An 11,627-nucleotide genomic window follows, 5' to 3' on the forward strand; every position below is an offset into this window, starting at 1 on the left:
CACGGCGGCTTCAGCCTCGTCCAGCTTCCTCTGGGCGGAGGCAGCCGCCTTCTCGGCCTCCGCCTTCTCCAGACGGGCGGCTTCGTCCTCGTCGCGCTTCTCCTGCGCGTTCCGCTCCGTCGCCTCCCGAAGGTCGGGGGCGGGATCGATCCGCCGAGTATTGGCGGAAGTCTCTGCCGACCCCATGACGGAGGCGGCGGCGACCCTCTGGTAGGTGAGGGGAGCCCTGAGGCAAAGAAAGCATGTAAAAGATTTGGACAAAAATCCACCAAGGGCAAAACAAGTCAAGGGCGGAGGCACTTATGCGGAGACCAGCGGCGGCTTCTTCACTTCCTTGCGAAAGCGGTTGGCCTTCGCGAGCACCTCTTCCCGCTTGGTCGCGGCGGCCGCCCCCTTGAACTTCTTCGACCGTCTGCCAAGCAAGCTCGGCTCGGCCCAGCGCCTCTTTGCGCCGCCTTGGCCGTCAAAGCCGGCGGAGGAGCCCGTGCCCGGATGGCCAACCCTCGGTTGATGGTGCGGGATGACTTACCCCTCGGCATCGTCATCAGGACAGTCGGCGAAGGTGGCCGACGGCCTGAAACCTCATCCTCCGCCTCCTTCGGTGTCGGCCTCCATCACCGCTGCCCCCAAGTCAGGGTCGTCGACGTCGCTCTCCGCCCGGTCGGAGACGAACTGGCGGGCCGAGATCATGGTGCCAGCTGAAGGCTGAATGAGGGGGTTCTGACTCAAGAAAAACCAAAAAGATTAGAAGACGGATTCGGCTGCAAAGAAGACAAAAGAAGAAGAAAGACGACTTACGACAGGCGGGGGGTTGGCGCGTGAGTACGGCTCCTTGCCGAACTGCCAAGTCGCCGCGAGGTTACAGTTTGAGATATGGTTCACCATGTCCACCACCTCCGCGTGGGGCATGTCCTTGGAGCAGAGCCGACTCGGATCCCGGTGGCCGCTCATCTGACAAATCAGATGAGGTCGGCCTTGGAGCGGGAGGACTCGGCGCGCCACGAAGGCGTCCAGCAAGTCGGACCCAGTCAGGCCCTCCGACTGCGTCAGATCTCGGAGTCGCGCGACGGTGGCGGCACTAGCGGGAGTCAGCGTCTTGACCCGGTGGGACCAGCTAGGGAGCCTCCCAGCCGGTGCGCCGGCTTCGAAAGGCGGCAGGTTGACCCAGTCGCCGTCTGCGGCGACGTTCTTCACATAGAAGAACGCTGCCACATCTTCACCGACTTGATCAGCGGGATGGTAGGAAACGGATTGTCGGTCGTCGACCTCCGCATCATGATGAAGGCGCCGCACTGGGCCGGCACGTTGGCAACGTGCGTGCCGAGCTTAGACTGAAAGAACTCTCCCCACAGTTCGATTGTGGGGAGAACACCGAGGAAGCCTTCGCACAAGGTGGTGAAGGCAGCCAGCAGCACCACCGTGTTCGGGGTGAGGTGGTGCAGCTGGAGCCCGTGGAACTCCAAGAAGGAGAGGAAGAAGCTGCTCGCCGGCAGCCCCAAGCCGCGCATAAGGTGCAAGCGGAACACGACCCGCTCGCCCTCCTCCGGCGCCGGCACTATCTCCCTCTCCGGCACGGCACGGGCTCGCACCAGGACCGCGCTAGGGAGGCGAGGCATCTTGCAGAGGAACTCGATGATGTCGTCGTCCACCTCGGAGCCGTCCCACATGACGGAGCGCACGGCAGCAGGTGTGGCGGCGGAGGAAGAGCTCATCATCGCAAGCATGGCATAGCTCGGTACGGTGGCGGCGAGAGGAAGAAGAAGCAAGAGGGGAGTGGGGGAGATGGGCGCGCGTGCTTCGCCGCTCCTCTCCTCCCGCCTACTTATAGGCTCGTGGGGCTGAGAAGCCAATGGGGCGGGCGTGGGAATAACTGCGCCCCGGCCCCCACACCCCCCACGATTTACCACACGCAGTAACTGCATGCAGTTACGGCGTGGGAAACCCAACCGTCCGCACGGCCGCAGCAAATCCGTTTGCATGCCGAGGCACGGTAGTGGCGGGCCCCGCCTGAGGTCCTGTCTCGTCGCGCGCGTGGGTGGGCAGACTGACCCCGCCACGTGGCGCCACACGATGGACCCGCAACGGGCGGCTGCCCGGAAGCTTATCAGGCACGCCACCTGGATCACGCCGCGGCGTTCAAACCCTCTAGAAGGCAAGACGGCCTTCTACGAGTCCGACTCCAGCTAGTCGGGCTGGAGGAGGACGGTCAGCAAGGCCGAGATTCCACCCCCGGAGAGATGAAACTGTTGAGGCTCCCCGGCGCGTCTTCTGCGGCGCCTCACCAGCTTCGGGGACTACTGTCGGAGTAATGGGCCACGGGTAGGCTCACCCGAGCCCCAGAACCTTTCAAAACATCGGGGCAGACTACGCCCCTCAAGACTCCACGATGAAGAGCCGCCCCCTGGGAGTCGGCAGCAACTGTCCCTCACGGCCGAGTACCAGGGATGACTTCGAATTAAGCCGACTCTTGGGTGCCGGCTTCCAGATGGGCCGACTCTTAGCTGACGACTTCAAGGGAAGACGACTACGGGAGTCGGCCGGTGACTCCAACCACCTCCTTCCTTCTCCACGATGGATGGGGCGGAGTACGGTCGCAGCATGGCCGTCTCTACCCCGCTTACGAGGGGCTCGCATGGCTACAGTGCACCGTATCGCTGGAGATCTCCATCGTGGTGCAGCACTGTTGCCATGTCTGCCCTGACCTCAGCCCCCGTGGGCGGCACACTGTGCCCACGACGGCCTGCCTGTACGACTCAGAGACGGTGGGACCCGCCCGTCAGCGGGAGTGCCGAAGGCAGCGAGAGCGCCACGAAGACGGCCCCGTGGGAGTCGGCCCCCTAGAGTCGGCCGGCCCCTCCCACGGGCCCCGCGCGCCATTAATCAGACAAGACGGGGAATGGCGACAGTGATCGCCCGCCAGATGGCGGCACTGTTTGCCATGACCCCGTGACCGAGCCAGCGTCATTAGAAGCACCGCTACAGTACCAGGCCTGTCTGCGGGGCCCGCCAGTCGGCGGGCCCCAGAAGTCGGCGGAAAAGACGGCGGCCTGAGAGACAGACGGCTGGGACCCGCGCCCAGCCGGATTACCATTGTATCCCTGGAGGGCAGGCCTATATAAGCCCCCCGGGGCACCCATGCAAGGGGATAGCCTCTTTAGCATTAGGCCGATCACATAGGAAGGAGAGAGCCAACCTTGCCCTCTCCTACCTCCAGAAACAGCTCTAGGAGCACCATTGTATTCACTTTGCCATAGTGACCATGCGGAGCCCCCGCAGAGCAGCAGTAGGGGTGTTATCTCCTCGGAGAGCCCTGAAGCTGGGTAAGATCCGCCGGCGTGCATGTCTTTGCCTCATCCCGCTTCCAGGCACCGGCGACGTTCTACTCGCTCCCACCATGATAAGCCATCCTTTGGCATATGTCGTACCCAACCCCCGAAAGGGATAATTAACCCTGGGCAGTAGACCCCCATGGGGGTTTTCCCTGCTCACCTGGGAACCCCATGGACCACCACGGGAAATCACCCCGTTGTTGTTTGGCCACCAAGGTAAAAGAGGGGAATTTGGAAAGTTCAAAAACGGATCATTATAATCAAAATTGACAACAAGTAACTTCATTTTTTTAATAATAGTGCCAATCCCAGTATATAAACTGCCCAATTTCTCAAAAATTGAGCAGTTTGAGAATAAAATTAATATAGAAATTTGGAGGAAAATCAGAAAACACATGTAATTAAAAAACAACAAAATATTCAACTCACATCAACACATGTGTATCGGTCTTACATGTCACAACAAACAAATTATGCGCCATCGAGGACAAGCATAGTATGTCGATCATGCTTCAAAAGTGAAAATGCTAATTATAGTTACAAGTCCAAAAAGGATACAATATTTTGTCCCATTTAAAAAAATCAGCCATGTAAACTCTTCATGCTAAACCTGGAAACTTCGATCATCAACTTATCGAACATTCGCATCGGCTTGCAGCAAGGAACCTGCAGAGAAAAAATAATCATGATTTTTATAAGCATGTTTTTTATTTTCACTTCTTAATAACATAATCAATTTCACGTCAAAAGAAAGCATGATTTTTTCTATACAAGTGGTTATACAAAGCTGAAACCTCTCTACTGGATGACAAGACACACATATCATCTGCACAAGATAAATCGATCATGGAAAGGTCCAATTGGTTATGGACATCTCCGATCTACCTACAGTTCAACCCAACCTTTTTAGTTTAGAGATGTAACTACATATTAATTAACATAAACCAAATGATGACAATGGACTCATGTAAGTTAGCAAATAAAGCATCACTAGGCAGACTTTTTGGCACAATAGACATGGTAGGTTTTTCCACTGCATAATGTAGAATTATACTTTATAAAGACCGAGAAAAAATACATTGATACTATGTATGACCTTTAATCTGCTGTAGTGGTAACAGAACATGCATCTCCAATAAAGGGGTTAACATGCATCTCCAATAAAGGGATTAACAGGAAGTAGTACCTGCACATGCATGAGATTGTACCTCTCCTACAGTTGGCTAAAAGAAAACCAATCAGCTCCAAATTAGTCAAGCAATCAAGCAACTAGTTCAATTTCATTTCCATACGTAAGGAAAATGATACAATCTGGTATAAACTTAGGCAGTCAAAGAAGAAGAAAAGATAGGGAGGCATTTGGTCAGCAGAACAGAACAAAAAACACATTACAAGATGAATATGATATTACTACTGCTACTATGTGACAATGATGCGAGGAGCATATATATACACTATATTATTATTATGACAAACCTTGACTATATATTTTGGAAGAAGCTATATAGATTTTTTTGTTAGGCATAAGTTAGAAGAGGATCTCAATAGCACATTAATGCTGCCAATGCCTCCAGATATTTTCTACAGGTAGTTTCACTCCTTTCTCAAGAAACACACCTTACCTCTCATGCATGTAGTAGCAACATTGTTTGTCTGCAAGCTTCACTGCCCTTTGGACCATTTATTTAATAAAGCAAATAGAGGAATATATATTAGGTTAATAATCAAGTCTAAAATTTGAGTGACGATCAAGTCTTTAAGCCCATTACAAAACCATGTTTGGTTGAGCTTCACTACCAAAACTAACAAAACAAGAGCGGCCTAATCGGTTGAAGCCTGAAAATGCAGGACACATACACAAGAAACAGAGCAAGCTTCTTTAGTGGCTTCCCTGGACAAGGAAACTATCACCTTTGATGAACTGAACAATCAAAGAAATCAAACTAGAAGACTGGATCAGCCAGCTCACGGGATTATTTGGTTGGACTGAAGATTATCTTAAACAATCCAAATTTGTAAGATACATCCCATAGCTACATGACCAATAACCAAACTTGCATACAGATATGAAAAGGGGTAGCAAACTTAGTAAGTTACATGAAAAATATCATCAGACTGCATGCTCTGATAAAGAATTTGTATTTTTACTATATAGGCTGGTTCCTCACAATTCAGTGTCACTGGATATACTAGCAATGTAGTTCTGATCTGAATTTAGTGCATAGCGGTAGTTTGAGTGCTACCCCACAAATACCAGCCTTTTTCTCTAGCCTGTCCTGGAAATATATTTCTGTCCTAAATTTTCTTTAATGGTAATCCTGTTAAATAATGCAGGACTGGAACATCTTCGAATACAGAGTCGTATGCAAGTTATTACAATCAGTTCATGTTGTCAATGTCATCCAAGTACTTGCCCTTTCAGATGCATATACAGCTATATGTAGGAGAATAACAGAGTAGTGGCCGCACCTGCTAGATGTATTTCAGAACGAGAGGTCAAAAATAGGTAAAAAAACTGATGCAAGCTTTGCTCTACAACAAGTTGATAACCCACAAGTGTAGGGCATCGCAACAGCTTTCGAGGGTAAAGTATTCAACCCAAATTTATTTATTCAACACAAGGGGAGCCAAAGAATATTATTGAGTATTAGCAGTTAAGTTGTCAATTCAACCACACCTGGATAACTTAGTATCTGCAGCAAAGTATTTAGTAGCAAAGTAGTATGATAATAAAGGTAACAGTGGCAAAAGTAAAGATAATAGTTTTGTAGTAATTGTAACAGTAGCAACGAAAAAGTAAATAAGCAAAGCACAATATGTGAAAAGCTCGCAGGCATTGGATCAGTGATGGATAATTATGTCGGATGCGATTCCTCATGTAATAGCTATAACATAGGGTGACACAGAACTAGCTCCAATTCATCAATGTAATGTAGGCATGTATTCCGAATATTGTCATACGTGCTTATGAAAAAGAACTTGCATGACATCTTTTGTCCTACCCTCCCGTGGCAGCAGGGTCCTAGCGGAAACTAAGGGATATTAAGGCCTCCTTTTAATAGAGAACCAGACCAAAGCATTAACACATAGTGAATACATGAACTCCTCAAACTACGGTCATCACCGAGAAGTATCCCGATTATTGTCACTTCGGGGTTGTCAGATCATAACACATAATAGGTGACTATAGACTTGCAAGATAGGATCAAGAACACACATATATTCATGAAAAAATAATAGGTTCAGATCTGAAATCATGGCACTCGGGCCCTAGTGACAAGCATTAAGCATAGCAAAGTCATAGCAACATCAATCTCAGAACATAGTGGATACTAGGGATCAAACCCTAACAAAACTAACTTGATTACATGGTAAATCTCATCCAACCCATCACCGTCCAGCAAGCCTATGATGGAATTACTCACGCACGGCGGTGAGCATCATGAAATTGGTGATGGAGGATGGTTGATGATGACGACGGCGACGAATCCCCCTCTCCGGAGCCCCGAATGGACTCCAGATCAGCCCTCCTGAGAGAGATTACGGCTTGGCGGCGGCTCCGTATCGTAAAACGCGATGAAACTTTCTCTCAGATTTTTTTTCTCCGCGAAACAGAATATATGGAGTTGGAGTTGAGGTCGGCGGAGCCTCAGGGGGCCCACGAGACAGGGGGCGCGCCCGGGGGGGTGGGCACACCCCCCACCCTCGTGGACAGGGTGTGGGGCCCCTGGTCTTGATTCTTTTGCCAGTATTTTTTATATTTTCCAAAACTTGCCTCCATGGATTTTTAGGTCATTCCGAGAACTTTTGTTTTCTACACATAAAACAACATCATGGCAGTTCTGCTGAAAACAACGTCAGTCCGGGTTAGTTTCATTCAAATCATGCAAGTTATAGTCCAAAACAAGGGCAAAAGTGTTTGGAAAAGTAGATACGTTGGAGACGTATCAACTCCCCCAAGCTTAAACCTTTGCTTGTCCTCAAGCAATTCAGTTGATAAATTGAATGTGACAAAGAAAAACTTTTACAAACTCTGTTTGCTCTTGTTGTTGTAAACATGCAAAGCCAGCATTCAGGTTTCAGCAAATATTATGAACTAACCATACTCACAATAACACCTCGGTCTCACAATTACTCAATCAATGGCATAATCAGCTAGCAAGCCATAATAATAAAACTCGGATGACAACACTTTCTCAAAACAATCATAACATGATATAACAAAATGGTATCTCGCTATCCCTTTCTGAGACCGCAAAACATAAATGCAGAGCACCTTTAAAGATCAAGGACTGACTAGACATTGTAATTCATGGTAATAGAGATCCAGTCAAGTCATACCCAATATAAACCAATAGTAATGAATGCAAATGACAGTGTGCTCTCCAGCGGGTGCTTTTTAATAAGAGGGATGATGACTCAATATAAAAGTGAATAGATAGGCCCTTCGCAGGGGGGAGCAGGGATTTGTAGAGGTGCCAGAGCTTGATTTTAAAATAGAGATTGAATAAAATTTTGAGCGGCATACTTTCACTATCAACGCAACAACTATGAGATGGTTGTATCTTCCATACTACATGCATTATAGGCAGTTCCCAAACAGAATGGTAAAAGTTTATACTCCCCCACCACCAACAAGCATCAATCCATGGCTTGCTCGAAACAACGAGTGCCTCCAACTAACAACAGCCCTGGGGGAGTTTTGTTTAATTATATTGATTTTCTTTGATCTTTTTGGATCATGGGACTGGGCATCCCGGTTACCAGCCCTTTCTCGTGAATGAGGAGCGGAGTCCACTCCTCTTAAGAATAACCCACCTAGAATGGAAGATATAGGCACCCCTAGTCGAAACATGAGCTGCTCGAGCCTACAAAACAGAATTTCATTTGAAGGTTTGGAGTTTGGCACATACAAATTTACTTGGAACGGCAGGTAAATACCGCATATAGGAAGGTATGGTGGACTCATTGGAATAACTTTGGGGTTTAAGGAGTTTGGATGCACAAGCAGTATTCCCGCTTAGTACAGGTGAAGGCTAGCAGAAGACTGGGAAGCGACCAAGTGAGAGAGTGACAACAGTCATAAACATGCATTAAAATTAATTCACACCGAGTACAAGCATAGTAGGATATAATCTACCATGAACATAAATATCATGAAGGCTATGTTGATTTGTTTCAACTACATGCGTGAACATGTGCCAAGTCGAGTCACTCAATTCATTCAAAGGAGGATACCATCCCATCATACCACATCATAATCATTTTAATAGCATGTTGGCACGCAAGGTAAAACCATTATAACTCATAGCTAATCAAGCATGGCACAAGCAACTATAATCTCTAAATGTCATTGCAAATATGTTTACTTCATAATAAGTTGGACCAGGAACGATGAACTCATCATATTTACAAAAACAAGAGAGGTCGAGTTCATACCAGCTTTTCTCATCTCAACCAGTCCATCATATATTGTCATTATTGCCTTTCACTTGCATGACCGAACGATGTTTATAATAATAATAGTGCACGTGCATTGGACTAAGCTGGAATCTGCAAGCATTCAACTCAAGAGAGGAGACAAGGTAATATGGGCTCTAAGTTAAATAAACAATCATGCATATGAGAGACACTAAACATTTTCAATATGGTCTTCTACTCTTGACCCCCAAACAAAAAAATAAAATAAAATTATTTACACGGGAAAGCTCCCAACAAGTAAGAAGAAGAACGAGAAATCTTTTTGGATTTTTCAATTTAGGGATGCGATTCTATGATTGACATCATACTTAGCAAGCATCTTATGGAAAGCACCATGAATAAAATGTGAACCACCATCAGTCATAAGATATCTAGTGACTCCAAACCTCGGAAAAATAACTTCTTTAAGCATTTTAATAGAAGTGTTATGATCAGCACTACTAGTTGGAATAGCTTCTACCCACTTAGTAACGTAATCAACAGCAACTAAAATATGTGTATAACCATTAGAGGCCGGAAAAGGTCCCATATAATCAAAGCCCCAAACATCAAATGGTTCAATAACAAGAGAATAATTCATAGGCATTTCTTGACGTCTACTAATGTTACCTATTCTTTGACATTCATCACAAGATAAGACAAACTTACAAGCATCTTTGAAGAGAGTAGGCCAATAAAAACCAGATTGTAGTACCTTGTGTGCAGTTCTATCTCCAGCGTGGTGTCCTCCATAAGCTTCAGAGTGACACTTACGCAGAATCTGTTCCTGTTCATGCTCAGGCACACACCATCTAATAACACCATCTACTCCTTCTTTATAAAGGTGTGGATCATCCCAGAAGTAATGTCTTAAGTCATAAAAGAACTTTTTCTTTTGCTGGTATGTGAAACTAGGCGGTAAATATTTAGCAAAAATGTGATTAGCATAATCAGCATACCAAGGAGCAGTATGAGAAGCATTGATGACCGCTAATTGTTCATCAGGAAAGCTATCATTAATAGGCAGTGGGTCATCAAGAACATTCTCTAACCTAGACAAGTTATCTGCAACGGGTTTCTCAGCTCCCTTTCTATCAATAATGTGCAAATCAAACTCTTGGAGCAAGAGAACCCATCTAATGAGTCTAGGCTTAGCATCTTTCTTTTCCATAAGATATTTAATAGCAACATGATCAGTGTGAATAGTAACTTTGGAATCAACAATATAAGGTCTGAACTTATCACAAGCAAACACAACTGCTAAGAACTCTTTTTCAGTAGTAGCATAATTTCTCTGGGAAGTATCAAGAGTCTTACTAGCATACTGGATAACATTCAATTTCTTATCAACTCTTTGCCCTAAAACAGCACCTATAGCATAATCACTAGCATCGCACATAATTTCAGAAGGTAAATTCCAATGGCTGAACAATAGGTGCAGTGATCAAAGCTTTCTTAAGCACTTCAAACGCTTCTACACAATCATCATCAAAGACAAAAGGAATATCTTTTTACAATAGATTAGTCAGAGGCCTGGAGATTTTAGAAAAGTCCTTAATGAACCTCCTATAAAAACCGACATGACCAAGGAAACTTCTTATACCTTTTATGTCCTTGGGACATGGCATCTTTTCAATAGCATCAACTTTGGCTTTATCAACTTCAATACCTCTCTCGGAGATCTTGTGCCCCAAGACAATGCCTTCATTAACCATAAAGTGACACTTTTCCCAATTTAGGACGAGACTAGTGTCTTCGCATCTCTGCAAAACTCGATCAAGGTTGCTCAAGCAATCATCAAAAGAGGATCCATAGACAGAGAAGTCATCCATGAATACCTCACAAATCTTTTCACAAAAATCAAAGAATATAGCCATCATGCATCTTTGAAAGGTAGCAGGTGCATTACATAAACCAAAAGGCATACGTCTATAAGCAAAAGTACCAAAAGGGCAAGTAAAAGTAGTTTTAGATTGATCCTTCGCTGACACAGGTATCTGAGAGAAACCAGAATAACCATCTAGAAAGCAAAAACGTGTGTGTTTGGATAGCCTTTCTAGCATTTGATCAATAAAAGGTAAAGGGTAATGATCTTTCTTAGTAGCTTTATTTAACTTACGGAAATCAATTACCATCCTATAACCTGTAATAATTCTTTGCAGGATCAATTCATCTTTATCATTAGGAACGACGGTAATACCTCCCTTTTTAGGGACACAATGGACAGGGCTTACCCATTCACTATCAGCAACGGGATAAATAATACCTGCCTCAAGGAGCTTTAGTATCTCCTTTCTTACCACTTCCTTCATCTTGGGATTTAATCGTCTTTGAGGATCTCTAACTGGTTTGGCATCATCCTCCAATGTAATTTTGTGTTGACATAACGTGGGACTAACGCCCTTAAGATCATCCAGAGTATATCCAATAGCTGCTCGGTGCTTCTTCAGAGTTTTCAATAATCTTTCTTCTTCCTTCTTTGAAAGGTTAGCACTAATAATAACAGGATATATTTCTTTTTCATCAAGATAAGCATACTTAAGATTATCAGGTAATGGTTTGAGTTCAAACACGGGATCACCCTTGGGTGGAGGGGGATCCCCAAGAATTTCAATGGGAAGGTTATGTTTCAGCATAGGTTCCTGTTTAAGGAACACTTCATCTATTTCTTCCCTTTCCTTCATAAACATATCATTTTCATGGTCTAGTAAATATTGTTCTAACGGATCAGTTCGAGGAACAACAATGGAAGCAAGACCAATAATCTCATCCTTGCTAGGTGGTTCCCTTTCACGAGGTTGTCTACTAAACTTAGCGAAATTAAACTCATGAGACATA

Source organism: Triticum aestivum, chromosome 6B (genome assembly GCF_018294505.1).
Source record: "Triticum aestivum cultivar Chinese Spring chromosome 6B, IWGSC CS RefSeq v2.1, whole genome shotgun sequence".
Lineage (NCBI taxonomy): Eukaryota > Viridiplantae > Streptophyta > Magnoliopsida > Poales > Poaceae > Triticum > Triticum aestivum.